Raw genomic sequence first — 22,059 nt, 5'->3', positions numbered from 1 at the left:
GGTTTTACAACTCGAGCTGTATGGGCAGTAATATCATCCTCTCCCCACCTAGATGTTAGGAACTATATCACAGGTGGCTGTACACTTCTTGCGATATTGGGAGTCATATCATCGTCTCCCATCGTGGATATTAAGAACAATATTACAAAGTAGGGGTACACCCCCTATGATATTGAGAGAAATATTATGCTCTCTCCTTTGGGATCTCAGGAACAATATCGCAGGAGGTGTGTACAACGCCTGTGATATTGGGAGTCATATCATCCTCTCCCCCTGAATATAAGAAACAATATCACAGGAGGATGTACACCCCCTGCGATATTGGGAGTCATATCATTTTCTCTCCCTCTGGATATTCAGACCAATATCACAGTGGGTGTGTACACCCCCTGCGATATTGCCACTGGTATCATCGTCTCCCTCCCAGGATATAAGGAACAATATCACAAGGGGTGTACACCCCTGCGATATTGGGGGTAATATCTTCCTCTCCCCGGCTGGCTATTAGTAATATCTTCCTCTCTGGCTGGACGTTAGGGAAAATATCACAGTGGAGGTCCACGCCCCTTGCGATACTGAGAGTAATATCATCCTCTCGCACCCTGGATAGAAGGCACAAGATGATCGAAAGGATGTACACACACTGCAGTAGTTTCAATAATGTCATCCTCTAACCCTGGCTATTAGGAATAACATCACAGAGGAGTGTACACTTTCTGAGACATTGGGAGTAATATCATCTTCTCGCCGGATATCAGGAACAAGTATATTAATTAATATTAATAAAATAAAAATAGTAATCACCGATATTAATGACAATCAAGATACTAAATATACACACTGGTTAAAAATAACGATTAGTATTAATAATTTTAATACTATTAATAAAATAATATCAACAATGTTAATACTGAGTGACGCTGGCAATAAAATATTATTAAGAATTAATATTGATAAATGACATTAATATTAATTTTTGGCATCCATCATCTATATAAAATATTCATAATTAATGGTAAAATATTGATAGTATTGATTATTAAAATCGATTCTTCATATTTAATAATTATATCATCGTTCCCTGAGCAATACACTGAAGGTGTACACCCCTCTGTGAAAGAGGTCATTATTTCCAGAGGGTAAGATGATAATACCCACAATATCCTAAACAGGCTGTCAGTCCACCATGACTCCCGATAGCCAAGGGGGGGAGAGGGGGTGGCTACTGGTTCCCACCTCGCGGGGGGTGCCTCACCCCCCTGACAATATCACTGATGGGTGTACTCCACGTGCAGTACAATGAATAATATTACCTTCTCTGCCTTTAGGTCTTGACAACAATATCACATGGCGGAGGACATCCCAGCACTGTTAGAAGTATGATCATTCTCTCTTCTTCTGAATAATAGGAAAAACATCTCAGGCGATTTGGACAACCCCTTTAATATTGAAAGTAGTATCATCCTCTCCCAACGTGAATATTAGTAACCATATCAGAGGGGGCGTGCTGACTTCCTTGATATTGGTTGCGAAATCATCCTCTCCTCCCTGGATATAAGAAACAATGTGACAATCGGGATAGGCACCCCCTGCGACTTTAGGAGTAATATCTCTGCCTGGGTATTAGGACCACGATGGACACACAGCGTGTTTACGATTTTGTGAGTAATATCATCTCCCCCCTAGACATTACGAACAGTGTCAAAGACGAGTGTACGCCCTCTGCAATATAGGGCTAAATATCATCCTCTCCCCGCCTGGATATTAGGAAGAATATCAAAGGAGTATTTATAACCCCTTCGATATTCTGAGTAATATCCTCTTCCAGGTGGAAATTAGGAACAGCGTGTACACCCCCTGCGATATTGAAAGTAATATCATCCTCTTCCCTCCTGGATCATGGGAACAACATCACTGAGGGTTGTACACTTTCTGCGATATTGGGAGTAACATCATCTTCTGTGCCTTGGAATATTAAGGACAATATCATGGGGGGACATGTACATCTTCTGCAATATTGGGAATATTATCCTCTTTTCCCCTGCATATTAGGAAAGATATCACAGAGTGATTTCTCACCTCCTGCGATATGGGGATTAATACCATCTCTTCTCCCCTTCCGGATATCAGGAAGAGTATCACACGGGGTTGTACAGTGTCTGCGGTACTGGGAGTAATATCAACCTCTCGGCCTTGAGATATTAAGAATATCACAGGGTGGATGTTCACCCCCTGCCATATTGGGAGTAATAGCCTCTCCCCTCCATGGATATTAGGAACAATATCCCAGACTGGGTGTATGCCTCCTACTCTACGGGGGAGTCATATCATCCTCTCCCTTCCAGGATATTAATAACAATATCACAGGGCGGGTGAACACAGCCTGCTATACTGGAATTATTATCATCCTCTCCCCCTCCGGATACTAAGAACAATACCACAGAAGATCTGTACCCTCCCTGCGATATTGGGAGTAATATCAATATCATACGCTTCTTTCGTGAATATTAGGATCAATATCACCAGGTGGCTGACCATTCATTGCTATGTTGGGAGTCATGTCATACTCCATCCCACTAGATATTAGGATCAGTGTCACAGCCTGATTGTACACCTACTACGTTATTAAAACTAATACCATGCTCTCCCTCCCTGGATATTAGGAACGACATCACAGGTAGGTGTACACCCTCTGCGGTATTAGGAGTAATAATATGATTATTAAACATCAATGTCCGATTTTAATAATTATCAATGACACAATAGGATACCATTATTATGGATAACTATTTTACATATATGATTATGCACGCTTAAAATTAATATTAATGTCATTTAACAATATTATCAGTTCTTAATAATCATTATTTTATTACCAGCATCTCTTAGTTTTGATTTAAGCAACATTAATTGCTCATATTATTTTATTAATAGTGATATTACTATAATACTATTCGTTAACATTTTTAACCAGTATTTTTATTATCTTTATTGTGATTATTAATATCGATTATTATTTTATTATATTAATATTAATAGATTTGTTCCTGATATCCGGCGGGGAGAGGATATTACTCCCAATATCAAAGAAAGTGTACACCCCTCTATGATGTTATTCCTAATAGCCAGGGGGTAGAGGATAACATTGAACCTGTCGCAGTAGGTGTACATCCCCTCGGTCGTCTTGTTTCTTATATCCCGGGTGGGAGAGGATGATATGACTCCCAATGTCACAGGGAGTGTAGACCTCCCCCGTGATACTGTCCCTAACATCCAAAGGTGGCCAGGGAGAGGAAGATATTACTAATAGCCAGCCGGGGAGAGGAAGGTATTACCCCCAATATCGCAGGGGTGTACACCCCCTTGTGATATTGTTTCTTATATCCTGGGAGGGAGACGATGATACTAGTGGCAATATGGCAGGGGTTTTATACGCCCACTGTGCTATTGTTACGAATAACATGATATGACTCCCAATATCACGGGGGGGGACCATATCCTCCTGTGATAATGTTTCTTATATTCAGGGGGAGAGGATGATATGACTCCCAATATCTCAGGGGTTGTACACACCTCCTGCGATATTGTTCCTAATGTCCCGAAAGGGAGAGGATAATATTTCTCTCAGTATCTCAGCCGGTGTACACCTCCTTTGTAATATTGTTCTTAATATCCACGATGGGAGAGGATGATAAGACTCCCAATATGGCAAGAAGTGTACAGCCGCCCATGATGTAGTTCCTAACATCCAGGTGGGGAGAGGATGATATTACTGCCCATATCGCATGAGTTGTAAAACCCCTTCAATGTTTTGCCTGCGATCCTGAGGGGAAAGGATGATATTACTCCCAATATCAAAGAAGGTGTACACCCCCCTGGGACACTACGCCCAATATCCACGTTGGGAGACGATGACTATATGCCCAATATCGCAAGGGATGTACACAAACCCTGGGATATTGTTCCTTATATCAAGTGGGAGAAGACGCTATTACTCCCAATAACGCAGAGACTGTGGCTGTACATCCCTCCTGTGATATTGTTCTTAATATGCTATGGAAGAGAGGATGATACTATTCCCAATATCGGAGGGGGAGTACACCCACCCAGTCATGTTGTTCTCAATGTACTCCACCTCCCTCCACCAGGGATATCGTTTCTAATATCCAGGGGAAGAGAGGATAACATTATGCCGAATATTGCAGGGGAGTGTACACACCCTCTGTGATGTTGTTCCTCTTATTCAAAGGTAGAGACAATGATATTACTGGCCATATCGCAGGGGGTGTACACCCTTCTGTGATATTGGTTTTGACATTCTGTGGGGGAGAAGACAACATTAATCCCAATATCACAGAAGGTGTACAGGCCTCTGTGATGTAGTTCCTACTGTATAGGGGAAAGAGAAGAATATTCCTCTCAATATCGCAGGAGTGTAACTACCCTGCCCCCTGTATATTGTTCCTAATACGCAGCAGGGTGGAGGCTGATAGCACTCCCAATATCCCAGAAGGTGCACACACACCTGTGATATAGTTCCTAATATCCAGCAAGAAAGAGGCTGATTTTACTTTCGAGATCGCAGTGGGTGTACACAGCCCCCAACCCTGGGGTATCGTCCCTAATATCCAGGCGGGAAGAAGATGACATGGCTGACAATATCGAAGGGGGTGGACACCTCTTCTGTGATATGGTTTCTGATATCCAGGGAGTGAATGGATGATATTACTTCCGATAAAGTAGGAACCGTACAGTCACCCTGGGATGTTGTCCTTAATAAACACAAGGGAGTGGTGATATTACTACCAATATTGCAAGGGGTGTACACCCCTCCTGTGATATTGTTTCTTATATCCAGGAAAGGAGACGAGACGATGGTATTACTACCAATATTGAAGAGATATACAACCCCCATGGGATATTGTTCTAAAGATACAGATTGAAAGAGGATGAGACTCCATCCAATATAACAAGGGGTGTACACCCCGCCTGTGATATGAATCGTAAAACCTAGAAGAAGAGAGAATGACATTGCTTCCAAAAACACACGGGATGTACACCCACCCTGTGATATTGTTCCTGTCACCTAAAGGAAGAGATGATGATACTACTCCCAGTACTGGAGAAGGTACACACCCCCCTGTGATATTGTTCCTCATAACTTGTGGGGGAGAGCATGATATTACTTCCAATATGACAGTGGCTTGACACCCAGTCTGTGACATTGGTTCTGCACACCAACTCTGTGCCCCTCGTTTCCCATGCGTTCTCTCCGCAGTTTTGGAACCTCGGGGGAGGATTTGTCTTTGGTTACAGATGAAGAGAGGAAGGGTCTGAGAGGTTAAGCAAGTTTGTTACTGGAAAGGGGTTCCGATCCAGACCCTAAGAGAGGTTTCTTGGATCTCACAGAAGAAAGAATTCGAGGCGAGTCCATCAAGTGAAAGCAAGTTTATTAGGAAAGAAAAGGAATAAAGGAATGGCTACTCTGGCCGGGCGCAGTGGCTCACTCCTGTAATCCTATAACTTTGGGATCCCGAGGCAGGTGGATCACCTGAGGTGAGAAGTTCGAGACCAGCCTGGTCCAACATGGCAAAACCCTGTCTCCACTAAAATACAAAAAATGAACTTGGCGTGGTGGCAGGTGCCTGTAATCCCAGCTACTAGGAAGGCTGAGGCAGGAGAATCGCTTGAACCCAGGAGATGGAGGTTGTAGTGAGCCAAGATCACGCCACTGCATTCCAGTTCGGCCAACAGAGCGAGACTCCATCTCAAAAAAAAAGAAAGAAAAAGAATGGCTGCTCCATAGGCAGAGTGGCCCCAAAGGCTGCTGGTTGCCCATTTTCATGGTTATTTCTTGATCATACGCTAAACAAGGGTTGGACTATTCATGAGTGTTCCAGGAAAGGGGTGGGCAATTCCCAGAACTGAGAGTTTCTGCCCTCCCTTCTGAGACCATGTAGGGAACCTTCAGATGTTGCCATGGCATCTGTAAACTGTCTTGGCGCTGGTGGGAGTGTCTTGTAGCAGCTAATGCATTATAAGTAGCACATAATGAGCCGTGAGGACAATCACAGGTCACTCTCGTGGGCCATCTTGGGTTTGGTGGGCTTTGCCCAGCTTCTTTACTGCAACCTGCTTTATCAGCAAGGTCTTTATGACCTGTATCTTGTGCTGACCTCCTATCTCATCCTGTGACTAAGAATGCCTAGCCTCCTGGGAATGTGGCCCAGCAGGTCTCAGCCTCCCTTTACCCAGCCCGCATTCAAGATGGAGTCGCTCTGGCTCACGTGCCTCTGACAAGTTGGCCTGGGTTGAGTGTTCCCTAGTGTGTGGTTGTTGGAGCTGTTCCTAGGAGTAAGAGGTATTGTCAGTAGGAAACAGGCCTCTGTTAGCCCTGGGGCTGACACTCTGCCCCAGTATGTCGGCATCATTTTAGTGGTGACAAAACTGGGGCTCAGAGACATCAACACCCTCACCACGAACACCCACACTGTGCGTGGTGGGCTGGGGTTTGAATGTGGGGATTGAAGACTCATCATCTCCTCTGGTCCCCTAGTCTCTGCTGCCCAAGAGGAACAGGATCCCAGGATCCAGTCCCCTCATGGCACCAGCCAGGGTGGTGGAGATGGGGAGGCACAGTTCCAAAGCCCCCCGGACTCTGAGGCAGGTCGGGGGCTGAGAGCAACCCGGACCTGTGGTCCCCACCCTGAGAAGAGTGGCTGCATGCCCGGCCCAGCGGGCAGAAGATCTGTGTCCTCGGTAAACGTGACGGCGCTTCCCGCTCCTCCAGCCAGGCCGTGCTGTCTTCACGTTTCCAATCATGCGGCCTCCTCTCTAATTCCCAAGCCCAACCCACAGAAACAGCGATCTGGGGTCCACGTGAGGTTTGTCAGCAGCTCTGACCCGCTGCTTCCTGCCAGCCCCGCGGCCGGTTCTGGAAAGCTCTCTGCTGCCCCCTGGTGGGGAAGTTTGGGGCGGGGCTCTGGCTGCAAGCATGGGGTCCCAGAACCTCCTGGCTCTGTCACCTCTGCTGGGTGGAAAACCAACCCAGGACTGAAGCAGCAGATGGGTGCCTGATTCCTTATTATCAGAGCTCCACCCACTGGCAAGTCTCTCTCTGGGCCTCAGTTTCCCCTTCCATTAAACGAGGGGCTTGGGGGATACCAAGGAGGGGTAACAGCTTAGTGAGGATGGCAGGTTTCTTCTGGGGAGATGAACACGTTTTGAAACTACATGGCGTGAGTGGTTGCACAGGACTCTGAATGCACAAATGCCACCACATTATTCGCGTTGAAATAGTTAATTGCATGCGATGTGAATGTCACCTCATTTAAAGTGTTTAAAAGAGGGGCCTGGGAGAGTGCAGGGTATGTGAGAATCACATGGGACACCCACAGTCTCTGAACCTCGGTTTCCTTGCCGTAAACTGGCAAAGAGACCGTGTGAGCTGTGTTCCCTGGGGCCAAGAGATTCCAAGAAGGAAAACCTGGGATTCCAGGGACTGGGATGAGGGCTGGGGGCCGGAAGGGGAGGGGGCCTGTGGGGACAGCATGGGGGGGGCAGCCCAGATAAGGCTTTCAATACTGGGTACCAGCGTCTACACAGGCGGAGATCCCTGCATCTCACTTCCCGCAGGGCTGACCGGGGGCCAGAGGTGGGACTGGCCAGGCTCAGCCCAGCCAAGTCTGGGAGCAGAGGACACTGAGTGAGGGATCCCCGGGGCCACCCTCACTGGCCTGTGGCTCTCCTGACACCACAAGAGAGGTCCAGGAGCTGACCTTGGGTCCTAATGGGGGACACTTTCCTGGCAGCAAGCTGGCAGGGTGGTGTGGTGGTCAGTGTACTGGGCTCTGTGTCTCCGCCCCTACCTGCTGTGTGACGGTGGGCGAGACACCTAACCTCTCTGTGCCTTTGTTTCTTCAATGGCGAACAGGGGCACTAGCAGCCCCCACATGCGGGCACAGTGGCCTGAAGGATAAAGGCAAGGGCGGCACGAGACCTACAGCAAAAGCTCTGAGCAGGGAGAGCAGGGAGCTGCCCAGGGAGTTCTACCACCGTCTCCCCTCTGGCCGCCAAGGAAACCGAGGCTCATGGTGAACTGGCCCAGGTCTGTTGGACTCAGGGTCCTTCTCCCCAAGATCAGAGGGCTGCCACCAGGGAAGGAGCTGGCCCCAGACACCGCCCAGGAAGCACACAGGGAAGGAAGCTCTGGGTACTTCAGTATGTTATTGCAAAAAAACATTGCTATTTGAACCCTGCTTTCATGCCTCCATTTCCCAGAAAATGAGCCACGGGAGACACCAGGAGAGGCAGGAGACCATCCTCCTTGCACAAAACCCACTCCCTCGGATGCTGTCCTCAGCGAGGGTGGCTGGGGCCAACCAGGGGGCCCACCCGCAGAGTGGCAGAGGAGGCAGGTTGACCCTGCAGACATTGAGCTCTGTGGTGAAGGTCCTGGCCTTCTGGTAGAAGAGCGACTTCTCGTGGTCCAGGAGGAAGTTGTGGGAGATGGTGGCCAGCCGCGTGTAGGTCTTCAGCTGTGCCCTTCTTGTTGCCCAGGTCCACAGCGGCTGCCAGTGCCAGCTGGTAGTACCCGGCTGCATCAAACTGTTCCTGAAGGGGACAGGCCATGCTCAGCAAAAGGGGGACTCGGAGCCTGTCTTCCCAGAAGCTGTTCCTGTCTCCAGGTCATTCCACATGTCCAGCCAATGCTGGCTCACCCCATGAGCCCCGAAGCCTGTGACACTGCTGTGGTCTCAGCTGCAGGAGTTGGGGACAACCCTGAAACCCCTGGAAGCCTTCCTGACTATCCCTATGCTCCACTCACCCCAAGCCTCTTGCCTCAGTCCCACCCTCTCTGCAGGCAGTGGCTGCTTTCCCCATGGGCTGAGGTCAGGGCAGATCCTGCCTGCTCTGAGAGTTCCATGCAGGACCCGTGGCTCCAAGCCACAGCAGGGGCACAGCGTTGAGTGACCCAGGCTCCCCTCTGGCCCCTGTCCATGCTGACCATTTCCAGGCCCTCCACGGGCCAGGCCAGGTACAAAACCATCTCACAGGTGTCCTCCCTGGCAATGTCCCCTGAAATATTGATGGAGTGTGACTCCCCAGACATCCACTCCCATTTTCAATGCATCTTTGGCTCAAACTCACCATCCCTGGGTTGGGATGCTGCCTCCCAGACCTCCACCTTGACCCTCCCATCTCCCCCCCAGCTTCTCCCCAGGCGCCTCCTCCACATGGGGGACACCCAAGGGACCTCTCTAAGACCCAGGCCTGGCCTGTCCCTCTTTACCATCTCAAGATGGCTCCCAGGGCCAAGGACAAAGTCCAAGATGCACCAGTCCATTCCCTCACTGCCCCACCCCACACATGGAGCAGGGGCGTGAGAAGACCCTGAGTCACCGCCGCTGCTCATCCAATGCCCCCCGGCCCAGCGAAACACTGGACTCTGCTGGGTGCATGGCTGAGCCTAACATCCTTGCTCCCAGTCTGAGGGACCTGGGACTGAACACTGACCACAAAGGTGGCCCGGGCTGTGGCAGAGGGAAGCCCAGGAGCCTGTGGGGGGCCCAGGAGGCCCCTGACTCAGCCGGGGGTGGGGGCATCCTAACTAAACAGGAAGGAGCCAGCCAAAGCATGTCTCTGCATCTGTGTGTTTGTGTGCCTGCCTGTGTGTGCGTGTGCACGTGTACCTGTGTATGTGGTTGCGTGTGCACCTGTGCCTGAGTGTGTGTGCGCCTGTGTCTGCATTTGCGTGTGCATTTCCATGTGCCTGTAGTGTGTGCAGCAGCTAGTGAGTGGCAGGCTGAGCCAGGACACACCTAATCCACCCTATTCCAGGGCTCACTGTCACGTGTGGACTAAAGGGGACTGCATTTTAGAGGCAATCGGCAAGGATGCCCATTTACCCCTGCCTCTCTGCCAGCCTTTCAGTCCCCATCCAGCCCAGCTTTCTCTCCCACTCCTCTGGGCCCTCGGTCCAGAGCCTCCTATATACGAGGAGGGTGTGGCCTCGGAAAGACAGCCGCCCCTGGGGAATTCCGAGGGGGCCTCCCTGTGGGAAGCTGGCCTGGGCTGACAGCATAGTCACGATGAGGCCCAGAGGGCTGTGCATGGGAAGGAGGTGAAGGAGGCCTCTGCCCCTCGACCCCAACCATGGACTTTGGCCTCTCAGGTACTACCTGGCCCTTTCATTCCTCTTGGGCAGGCAGAGTGGGCAGCAGGCTTGACCAAGCGAGATAAAGGCCCACTTCTGGGAGACCCGTCCCCTGGGTCCCAGGCGAGCCCCAAGCGGTGAGCAGCATCCCTCTGGGCCTGACACCTGGCACCTCCCTGTCTGGATGGGACTTGGGAGGCCATAGGGACCGCTTCTGACCACCAGGTGTCACCAGAACTGGGCGGGGGCCTCCCGGGCAGCCCCAGGCCTGTGGTGAGGGATACGGGGCGGGGTCTTAGGGCTGCCCCAGCTCCTCATGTTCTAAGGCCAAGATCTCTGTCCCTGGACTGGAGTGCCCTGGCCCCTCAGCCCATAAGGAGTACAGATGCGGTGCCAGTGTGGTGCTGAGGAGGGGCAAGTGCCTGCTGGGCAGAGGAGTGGAGACACCCCAGGTCTGAGTCTGCCAGTCCCAGCTCTCCACTCTCCACCCCTGCAGGACTGGGGGCAGAGAGCACAGCACCTCCTCTCGAGACAGACCCAACCCAGCAAGGTCTCAGCCTGGCTGGCTGGGGCCCCGCCCCACTGCACCTGCTGTGAGCTGGGGTTCCCCTGTCTGTGAAGTGGATGGTAAGACACGGATCCCACCCCACCCTTCCTGGGTGATGTGAAGATGCAAGGTGTCTCGGGACTCCAGGAAGGAGTTGCTCAGTGCAGGCTGGCACCCTGGGCAGGCTTCCTAGAGGAGGCACTGGGATTTGGGTTGGATCTTGCAATGTGGATTCAATGTGAGGATGATGCCGTCCTCCAAAATGTCCTTCTCCCGACCCTGTTTTCTTTCTTAAATGCAACTTGACACTTGACTGTCAAGACTCGGTTTGGTGTCACCTCCTCCAGGAGGGGCCCCCTGACTACAATCCCCCTTCTTTACCCAGAGGTCACCATTGCCCCCTCATGTGTCAGCCTCCCAGGCTGAGACTGAGTTCTTGAGGGTGGGGCCTGGCCAGCTTGGGAGCTGGGTTGTATCTGCGAACCTTGCTCGTTCCTCCAGCCATGTGCAGAGCTCCAGGGAGGCCACTGGGCCATTCCTAAGGAAGGCTGGAACCCAGGCCCCTGGGGTCAGGGTGGAGATCCCACTCCAAGGGGGCTGGAAACACCCTGAGCCCTGCCCCTCCCCACCCACCTTCAGCCCTGCCCCATCCCACCCACCTTCAGGTCGTAGAAGAGGATGTCACCAAGTACCAGGTACACCTTCACGTAGTAGAGGGTCTCCTTGTCAAACTCCAGCAGTGAGTTGCAGAGCTACAGGGCCTTGAGGTAGAAGTGCTCCGCCAGCTTGCCATGGCCCAGCAGGTGGTGCAGGGCGGCCAGCCGGTGGTAGGCCACCTGTTCATTCAGCCGGTCTCCTGGGGTGCAGGCCAAAGGGGCAGGTGTGAGGACGTGGCTCCCTGGGGCAGTCAGGGCACAGGCCCCTCAGGAGCAGGTATGCAGACCCCGGGCAGCACCTGGCTTGCCTCCAGGCACCTGTGGTCACCTGGGCAGCTTTGGCCAGTCCCTTCTGGGTTCCCAGACCCACTTTCCCATCTGCAAAGCAGAACTAATAAGGCCTGTCCCTGTCTACTGTGAGGCTTTGGCAAAGTCGGACTTGGATGGCCCAGCTCTGCCTACACATAGCCACCTGCCTTTGTTCACTGGTTTTAACCAGGGGAGCCCAAAACCCATACAGTCCAGGTGCTCCCGGGAACCCCGGCTCCATGCAGCCCACGGACGTGACATCCGACTCCTCCTGGGTGAGTCACGATCAGAGCCCCTTACCTTGGGGGAGTCACCACATGCCTGAGCTCCAGGTCCCCCCACAGATGCACAAACCCACCTAGGCTGTCTCTGATGTCCTCCCCTTTTCAGGGCGAGTGCTGTGGAGCCTGCATTCAATGCATTCCCACACAGCTGCACACCTACTGTGTACTGGGCCCCAAGGCACACGGCGTTGGGGCATGCGGCCCGCCCAGGGTTCCCTGTCTCTGGAGGAGGACAGACGATCCTGGCACAGCACCAGGGGATGCCCGGCCTTAAGGGGCAGGCTGCTGGAAGGGGAACTGGGATTTCATCAGCCAGAGAGCCGTGTGGTTGATGAGGGTGGGAAGGGCACAAGACAAAGGGAATGTGCCACAGCCTGGCACATACAGGGACCGAGATGCCTGGCATGTCTGGAAGGCAGAGGGCACACTGTGTGGCCCTTGTGGTCAGCAGTGGGAAGAGACAGAGGAAGCAGAGCTCAGCACTGCGTGAGAGACCTCAGGCTGTGCCGCATGGCCAGACGGGGAAGCCAGCTGGGCAGATCTGCCTGACTGCACAGGAGACCAGGAAAATCCAGCAGCTGTTTCAGCTCCTGCCCTACAGACCTGGAGGCTGGGCTCTGGCAAAGTGTGGATCCTGGCAGGATGGGGGCTCAGGGGACTTACCCAGAGTGATGCTGAGTGCTAGGGCAATGTGGGCAACCTCCAAGCCCTCCTGGGGCTCCTCCAGCATGGCCAGCAGTGCCACCAGCTTGTTGCACAGCTGCAGCTGCGGCTCCGCCTTACGGTTGCCCATAGTCACTGCCAGGGGCAGGGCCCGGTCCTACCACACAGGCAGGTGGGGTCAGGCTTCCCGCAGCACCCTCCTTACCCAGCGCCTTCCTCAGAGCTCAAACATGTGCTTGGAGCATCCCACGCCCCAGTTACCGTTGCACCTCCACAGAGCTCTGTGCTCGGGGATAACGCACGGTTCAGACACCCAAGTTGGGGGTTGAAGAGTCACCTGAGGCCCATCTAGCTACACCCGGCAGCCTCAGACCAGCCTCTCCCACCTGGGCACTGGGGGTCTGACTAGGGGGAGCCAGCACTCCTCTCTGCTCTAAAAACACCACATTTATCTGTGCCCAGGGCTGAGCCATACCGTGAGCTCAGAGGAAGGGAGAAGCCGTCCCCGCTTCGGGGTGCAGGCAGACTTGGGCCCTGGCCCTGGGCCTCCCAGTGACATGCTGTGTGTCCTTTGACATGTCCCTGTGCTTCTCTGAGCCTCAGCTTCCTCATCTGGAAAATGGGGACAGGACTTCCTACTCATGGTTGCTTGAGATCATCAAGTGCAAGGGTAGAGCCACTGTCGTGTCCATACCCGAGCGTTTGTCCCGGGCAGGGGGCACAGTCAATATCATTCCCGGTGAGACCACTAGGCAAGGATAGGGCCATTGCCACGTCCAGGCCCCAAGCGTTTGTCCCGGGCAGGGGCACAGTCAATATCATTCCCGGTGAGACCACTGGGAAACTAACCATGTGCATGGGTGGCCTTGCCTCCAGGTGGGAGGCCTCTTCCCTGCCACACCTGTGCCTCAGCCCTCCAGGTGACCCACTGAGGCCCACATACATCAGCCCACAGGCCAGCTCACCCGGTAGAAGGACGCGGCTTTCTCCCACTCCCAGGCCTCGTTGAAGAAGATGTCTCCAGCTGCCTCAAACGGCTCCAAGCCCAGGTTGGAGTCGCCTATGTACAGGACCACATTCTGTGCCACCTGAAAGGAGCAGAAGTTCCCTCAAGACCCATACCTGGCGAGGTGGCCACACCTACCTTCGCCAGCCTCCTTCCTCTCACACACTGCAGGTACACCTGAGCATTTTTCAGACCTGTGCATTAGGGCTGCCCCACCACTGGCATGAGGACAATGAACTGATGCACTTGAGTGCCAGGAGGTGACTGAGCAGCTGCAGCCCAGGAGCCCGACACCTGTGAATCCTACCACCAGGGATAGCCCTAGCCCACCCCCCCCCACACTCAAACAGTCTCCGTGGCCCCCAGATTGCTGGGAGCCCATCACCTGGTTCCTTTCTGCATTGCCACATCCCTGCCGCAGCTCAGGGCCGCACATCAACAGTGTTTGTGGGTGGGCCTGGTCCCCTCTTGGCCATGAGCTCTTGATCCTTCTCCTCAGCTCAAGGAGGTATACAGCAGGTGCTCAATAATGAAAGCTTCACCAGGCTCGTGGGCTTCACAATTTGTTCCAGATCACACTGTGTTTGGGAAAGCCTCTGAAAACAGCCACTATGATAGATTCATTTTGTAAGGAGATGTGCCACGTGTCGCTTGGAGCACGTTCTTCTGTGTGTTAACTGAGTGGTCACATTCTTTGAGCATGAGCTGTATACCAGCAGGTGCTAGGCACTGTGAGGGGCCACGCCTCTGCCCTCAGGGAGAAGATGCTGGCCACTGGGGGAGGATGTGAGGGAACCAGTTGGAGGGAGGGAAAAGGCATACAACAGGTGCTCAGCAGTGGCTTAGGAATGAGTGGATGGATGGATGAATGGATGAGCAGATGTGTAGACACATGGATGGATGGGTGTGTGGATGGATGGATGGATGCATGGGTGGGTGGGTGGGTGTTTGGAATGATGTGTATATGTCTGTATATGTATGGGTGGGTAGATTATGGATGGGTGGAGGGTAGATGATGTATGTACATATGGATGGATAGATGGTGGATAGACCAATGTATGGATAAACAAATGGACAGATAGATGAATGGAGGGATGGATTAATAGGTAGATTGGTGGGTGGATGGATGAATGATGGATGGATGGACGAATAGGTGAGTGGATGGATGGGTGAAAGGATGGATGATGGAAGGATGGATGGATGTATGGATGGGTGGATGGAGGATGGATGGATATATGGATGAACGTATAAATGGATGGATGGATGGATGAATGATGGATGGAAGGATGGAAGGAGGAACAGGTGGATGGATAGATGAATGGATGGATGATGGACGGATGGATAGATGAATGGATGGATGATGGATGGATGGATGAATGGATAAATGGATGGAGGATGGATGGATGGAATGATGGGTGAATGGATGGATGATAAAAGGATGTATGAATGATGCATGGATGGATAAGTGGGTGGATGGAGAGATGGATGGATGGAAGGATGAACAGGAGGTGAATGGATGGATGATGGATGGATATATGGATAAATGGGTGGATGGATGAATGATGGATGGAAGGATGAACAGGTGAATGGATGGTTGGTGGAAAGATGGATGAACAGGCAAATGGATAGGTGAATGGATGGATGGATAAATGGATGGGTGATGGATAGATGGAAGGATGAACGGATGAATGGATGGATGATGGAAGGATGGATGGATAAACGGATGGATAGATAAATGATGGATGGATGGAAGGATGAACAGGAGGTGAGTGGATGGATGATGGATGATATATGGATAAATGAATAAATGGATGAATGATGGATGGAAGGATGAACAGGTGGATGGATGGTGGCTGAATGGATGGATGATGGATGGATGGAAGGATGAGGCGAGTGGATGAAGGATGGATGAATGGATGATGGATGCATGGAAGAATGAACAGGTGAATGGATGGATGATGAAAGGATGGATGGAAGAATGGATGGAGGGATGGATGAACAGGTGAATGGATGAACAGGTGAATGGATGGATGATAAAAGGATGGATGATGAATGAATGGATGGGTGGATGGACAGGTGAATGGATGGATCATGGATGGATGGAAGATGATTCAATGGATAGAAGGATGAACAGCTGAATGGCTGGATAATGGAAAGATGGATGGAAGGATGGATGGATGTATGGACAAACCGTTGAATGTGTGGATGAAGAGGTGACCAGATGAATGACGGATGGATGGATGGATAGAAGGATGAACAGTTGGATGGATGATAAAAGGATGGATGGATGATAGATGGATGGACGGAGGGATGGATGGGTGGAAAGACGAACAGGTGAATGGATGGATGATGGATGGATGGAAGGACCCACAGGTGTATGGGAAGATGATGGAAGAATGGATGGATGGATGAATGGATAATGGATGAATGGATGAACAGGTAAACAGATAGATGATGGAAGGATGACTGGATGGGTAGATGGGTGAATAGATGGATGATAAAAGGATAGATGAATGATGGATGGATGAAAGGACAGATGGATGGATGATGGAAGGATGGTTGATGGATAGATGGATGGAAGGATGAACAGGTAAATAGATGATGGAAGGATGAACGGATGGATGGATGGACAGAGAGTGAACAGCACAGGGGCCCTCCTGCATCCCTTGCCACTCACCTGGATGTACAGGTCCACCAGCTCGCTCTGCCGCAGGATGTAGTAGATCTTCCCTGCTTGCAGCCAGGCATGCGCCTCCTCTTTCTTCTGGAGGTCAATGAAAATCCCCAGACTTCGTTTGGTGTGTAGTCCAGAGTGGATCTGTAGGCCCTGGAATCAGACACAGGTGTCAGAACAAGGGCTCTCATCCTCCTGGAACCAGTCTGCCTCCTCCCTGGGTCTGGTGACAGATGAATCTGGCATGTGGGGACTGCGAACGGCCCTCTTGTGTGTGCAGTGTTCTGCCCTTCCCAGGCTGCTGGGAGGGCCAGGGTGAACACTCATGGCATGGAAAAGATGAAGGACATCCTTCTGAGGGAATCGAGCATCATGCTGCCCTGTGGCAGGAGGAGTGTGCTAGTCCATCTCCCCTGCCTCCCAGACATGGCCTGTGTCTTCTCCAGACGCACCAGGAGCCATTCGTGTTCAGAGGCTATCTAGGTCGATGGTTCTCAAGGTGTGCAGGCATCACAGTCACTCGGAGGCCTGTCTGTATAGCTTGCTGGCCCTGCCCCCAGAGCTCCCGGCTCCACAGACCTAGGGCAGGACCTAGAACTCCCACTTGCCACAAGCTCCTAGGTGATATAGATGCTGCTCTGCTGGTCCAGGGACTACACTTTGAGAAGCATGGCTCTAGCACACTGGCCCATTTTCCTTCTGTGAACCTGAGGCCAAGACTGGAGCCAGTCTCCCGGGTCCCCATGGAATCTGGCTCCTTCCCTGCTCTCTCAGTAAGTCCGACACTCGAGGGGCTGTGACTGCAGCAATGTCACCAGGCCCTGTGGGTGGGGTGGCCAGGGCCATGGTTACCCCACCAGGCCAGGATGCTTGGGGGAAGCCAAGTGGGCCACATATGGGACGTGAGACCTTGAAACCCTGCCCCAGGGAAACAGGTGACACAACTGGCTCTGTCTTCTGTGGGAGAGAAGCCACAGGTGGCTGCTGTGGTCACATTTAAGGGGACAGATGAAAGCCAGGAGTGAAGACTCGGGGCAGGCAGAGGTCAGATGACAAAAGCCACCATAGTAGGAAGAACAACCCAGAGTGCACGTACTGCCTCTGCTGGGGTTGAGATGACCTTTGAACCAACAAGGGAGGCTCAAGCTGGGACTCACGAGCCAGCAGCAGCCCTGGGACGACCCCAGACCCACCAGCTCAAAGCATCTGATGCCAAGGAACCAAATGATCCAAAGGAAAGGGGCTGATGGGGCCCTGGGCCAGCTTCCCTGTGCCCCCTCCCTGCCCTGCCCCCCTAACCCCCTTGCCCCCCTCCACACCCCCACCACTGCAAAGCCAGCCCTCACTGCTCGGTGCCCAGGGACAGGTAGAGCTGACTGATGGTCTCCAGGAGCTGCCCCCTCCAGCACCTTGTCGGTCACCTTGTGGGCCAGGAGAGAGCTGGAACTCGTGGTAGAGGACACACTGGGCCTCGCTGGGCATGACAACTGCTGTAGAAGTAGCACAGCCACTGGACGGCCCGCAGCTGGCCTGGGCAGAAGACAAAATGGAAGACGTCAGCCTCCCAGCATCGAAGCGAGGCTGGCTGGGCTCGGAGGCCCCTGCGCTGTGCTTGTCTCTTTCACACCTCTGTGAACCTGGGCCCCATAGGCGGGGAGCCTGAGCTCAGACAGGCCATGTACCTGTACAAGGGCAGACACCGAGCACACCGTGACATGGGCACAGCTTGGTGCAGATGCTCATGGTAGAGGCCGGCCTTCTTTACAACTCCCAGGGCCGAGGTCCTGGCCAGGCTCGGCCCCTGCACCAGGCCATCTATTTCTGCTTCACAAAGTCCCTCTGGCGAGTACCAGGGCCGCCTTCAGCCTGAGCTGATGAGGCCACGGGCACAAGTAGCCCCTGTCGCAGATGGAACCCTGAGAGAGCAAAGCCAAGCGTCATGTCTGCCACACATGGCATCATGTTGGGGGAATGGGGTTCAAAGCCAGCCCCTGGTGTTCCCACACATGCTTCTCTCATGCAACCAGGCTCCAAAACCATAGGCTCACTGGCCTCTCCCAAAGCCACGGTGCTGGGAACAGTGGAAAGCTTCTGATTTTCTAGTGTCAGAAACATTCCAAAGATTAACACCGGAAACCAGGTATGCCGAATGGACATCTGTCACACACGCCCCCCAACGACAGCTGAATACACAGTCCTCTCGAGCGCCTATGGGACATTCCCAATGACAGACCATGTGCCAGGCCACAAAACGAGCCTCAGTGAATGGAGAAGGACTGAGACCAAAGCAGAAGTGTTCTTCAGCTGTACTGGCACGAAACTGGAAATCAAGAGTGAAGGAAAGTGGGAAATTCAAAAATATGTGGAAATTACACACTCCTAAACAACCAGTGAGTCAAAGAAGAGACCATCAGGGAAACTGAAAACTAATTTGAGAAGAATGCAAACAAATGCACAGCCCGGGCCAGCACGGTGGCTCACGCCTGTCATCCCAGCACTGTGGGAGGCCGAGGCGGGAGGATCGCTTGAGTCCAGGAGTTTGAGATCAGCCTGGGAAACATGGTGAAACCTTGTCTCTATAAAAAAATACAAAAATTAGCCAGGTGTCGTGGTGCACATCTGTAATCCCAGCTACTCGGGAAGCTGAGGCATGAGAATGGCTTGAACCTGGGTAGAAGTTGCAGTGAGCCAAGATTGCACCACTACACCCCAGCCTGGGCAATGGAGCAAAACCTAAAAAAAAAAAAAAAAAAAAAAAAAAAATAGCACAGCGTATCAAAAACTCCAAGATGCAGCTAAGGCAGTGCTGAAAGGGAAATTTATCACTGTAAATGTCTACATTCAAAGAAAGAAGAAAAATCTCAAATCAAAAACCTAACCTTCCACCTTGAGAAACTAGAAAATGAACTAAACCCAAAGTGAATAAAAGGAAGAAAATAATAAACGTGAGAGTGGAAATGGGAAGTAAAAATACAGAGAATGGAAAAACAAAAGAGATAGTCAACAGAACCAAAAGTGGGTTTTTTGAAAATAATAACAAAATTGACAAGTCTTTCACCAGACTGACCAAGAAAAGAAAGATGATGACTAAAATCAGAGACTGAGCACCATGGCTCACGCCTGTCATCCCAGTGCTTTGTGAGGCCGAGGTGGAAGGATCGCTGAGGCCAGCATTCAAGACCAGCCTGGGGGAACATGATGAGACCCCATCTCTAATAAAAATAAATAAACAATTACAAACCCAAGTTTCTAAAATCAGAAATGAAAGAGGAAACATTATTGTTGACCTGACAGAAATAAAAGGATTCCATGAAAACACTACGAACAATTGTACACCAACAAATCAGACCATCTAGACACAACAGCCAAACTCCTAGAAGGACACGAACTACCAAAAGTGACTCAAAAATGACCCCAAGTAAGCATGTGGGGTATCAACCCCACCCTCGGTCTCCTCGACCGTTCAGCGCAGGTTGGGGAGACAGGGACGCATGATCTCTATTCCCTGGCCTGCATTTCCAAGTCTGAATCCCCCAGCACCCTGGGAGGGCCTCGTAGGAGGAGGTGCCACAGGCTATTGTGCCAGGAGCCACCGGAGGCTGCAGTGGGGGCTGGGGCGCTGGGCTCCTGGAGGGTCTCCTTCCAGTCAGAGAATGCCCCTGGCGAAGAAGCCTGGGTATGAACCCCCCACCCCTCCTTGGGCAGATGTGTGGGACCGGGGCCCCTTCACACGGTCCTTTCCAAAATCTCATCCCTCCTAGGGCCAGGAGTGGGTGCCAGGCCTGTGCTGGGAAATGGGCAGATTTGGCCACAGCCCCTGGGGCTCTGGTCCAGGCCACAGGAGGCACCTCTGAGTGGTCTCACTGTGCCATGACAAAGCGCTGCAAGGCAGAGGGGACTCAACAGTATCCCTTGTCTCAGCCATTTCCCTGGACTCAAATTCCTCATCTATTCTCTGCGGCCTAGATTTCGGACAGCCCTGCCCACCTACTGTCCGTTTACTGCTCAGTGTGCAGTGAGTGTTCGACAGCACTCCATGGCTCCCCAGTGCTCTTGGGGAAAAGGCCAAGCCACAGCCTGAGGCCCCAGGCCCTGCTTAGCTCTCCAGAAGAGCTTCTCACCATCCGGCACCCAACCCACCCACTCCCAACTCTGCACCTCCCTGTATGAGCCCTGCTCACTCACCCCCGCTCACGCCCCACTTATTCCCGCTTACACTCCCACTCACCCCCACTCACCCCCGCTCACACCCCACTCATCCCCGCTCACACTCCCGCTCACTCACCCCCACTCACTCACCCCCACTCACACCCCACTCATCCCCGCTCACACTCCCGCTCACTCACCCCCATCACACCCCCGCTCACTCACCATCACTCACTCACCCCCGCTCACAACCCACTCATCCCCGCTCACTCAGCCCCACTTGCTCACCCCTGGGCCTTCACACAGGCTACACCGCCAGCCCCTCCCCCACCACCAGCCCCTCATCCACACCTATTACTTGACTAAATCCTCTCAACCCTCTGGTCCCAGACTAAAGAGGCTTCCCTAACCCGGGGCCAAGTGCTGCCCCGCCATCAAGCCACTCACCCTTTTGTGGCTTCTCTGGCCTGAAGCTCACGTTCCCGCGCTCAGCACCTGCTTCCCGAGGACCCCACAAGCTCCATTTGTGGGTGGGGCCTGGCACACTCTGCACGAGCTGCTTTTGCATGAACTGCTCTGTGGCTTTGGGCAATCACCCGCCCCTGTGTCCTCTGTGAAGTGGGATGACAGGTGCAGTAGGGCTGCCGAGATACCAAGCAGATAACACAGGCACAAGAACTGGCGTTCAGGGCCTGGCTCATGGAGGGGCCCCTAGTCCCAGCTCAGCAGAGCCTGCCTTGATCCCAGGGTTATGGCCAGGGATTTCCAGCATGCACGATTTTCCGTGCTCAAGGCAGGATGGTCCCTGAGCAAACCGGAAAGAGCTGGCTGCCCCAGTAGGGCACAGAGGGCCTGGCCCTGCATGGGAACTGCCTGTCTCCAGGGCGCTTGCCAACATCTGCTGCTGGCCATGACTCAGCACTTTCGATGGTGGAAAAACCACCACTTGTTTCCGAATCGCAAACCCCAGGTGTGCCCTGACCCGAGTGGCCCCAGAAGGTGCACAGGAGGAACTAGGGCACTCACTCTCCACGTGGTCCATCTCCACGGCCACCAGAAGGGCCCACTCACAATAGCCCTTGCACTGCTGGGTCGGGCCCTGGCGGGTGCAGAGATGACCCAGCTGCAGGAGTACGTGGGTGAAGTCCCAGCCACACTCCAAACAGGGAAGCCTCGAGAACAGACGCATGGCCTCCAGAAGGTAGTGCTGGGCCAGCCTGCTGGCACCCGCGTGCAGGCACAGGGTCCCGAAGTTGGCCAGCACCACTGCCTGGTTCCTCCTGCTGGCACAGGTCCCAAACCACCCATAGGGCGCAGTAGTAGCCCTCGGCTGCCTGCCTCGTCCGGCCCGTCCTCTTCAGAGCCACGGCCACCATGTTGGCAATCACACCTTCCTGGTGCTCGCTGGCCACCACTGCATCCTGGACAGTCTGCAGGATGTTCAAGGCTACCAGGCTCTGCCCACGAAGCACGTGCAGCCAGGCCAGGGCCACCAGGGTGTCCACGATGGCACAGACTCCGGCTACAGCACTGGCTTCCACCACCTGCGTCATGAAGGTGATGGCCGGGCCATGGTAGCCATGGTGGCTGTACGGCTGGGCCAGGCTGTCGTGGAGAA

At 52.9% G+C, this 22,059-nt stretch overlaps 1 pseudogene; it reads right to left on the bottom strand.

Moving 5' to 3' along the window:
- Positions 1 to 7,637: 7,637 nt before the first annotated feature.
- Positions 7,638 to 22,054, bottom strand: LOC104672641 (annotated as a pseudogene).
- Between the last annotated feature and the right edge of the window lie 5 nt (positions 22,055 to 22,059).

The sequence above is a fragment of the Rhinopithecus roxellana genome, chromosome 21 (assembly GCF_007565055.1).
Source record: "Rhinopithecus roxellana isolate Shanxi Qingling chromosome 21, ASM756505v1, whole genome shotgun sequence".
NCBI classification, from domain to species: domain Eukaryota; kingdom Metazoa; phylum Chordata; class Mammalia; order Primates; family Cercopithecidae; genus Rhinopithecus; species Rhinopithecus roxellana.
This window is presented reverse-complemented; position numbering and strand designations above follow the sequence as displayed.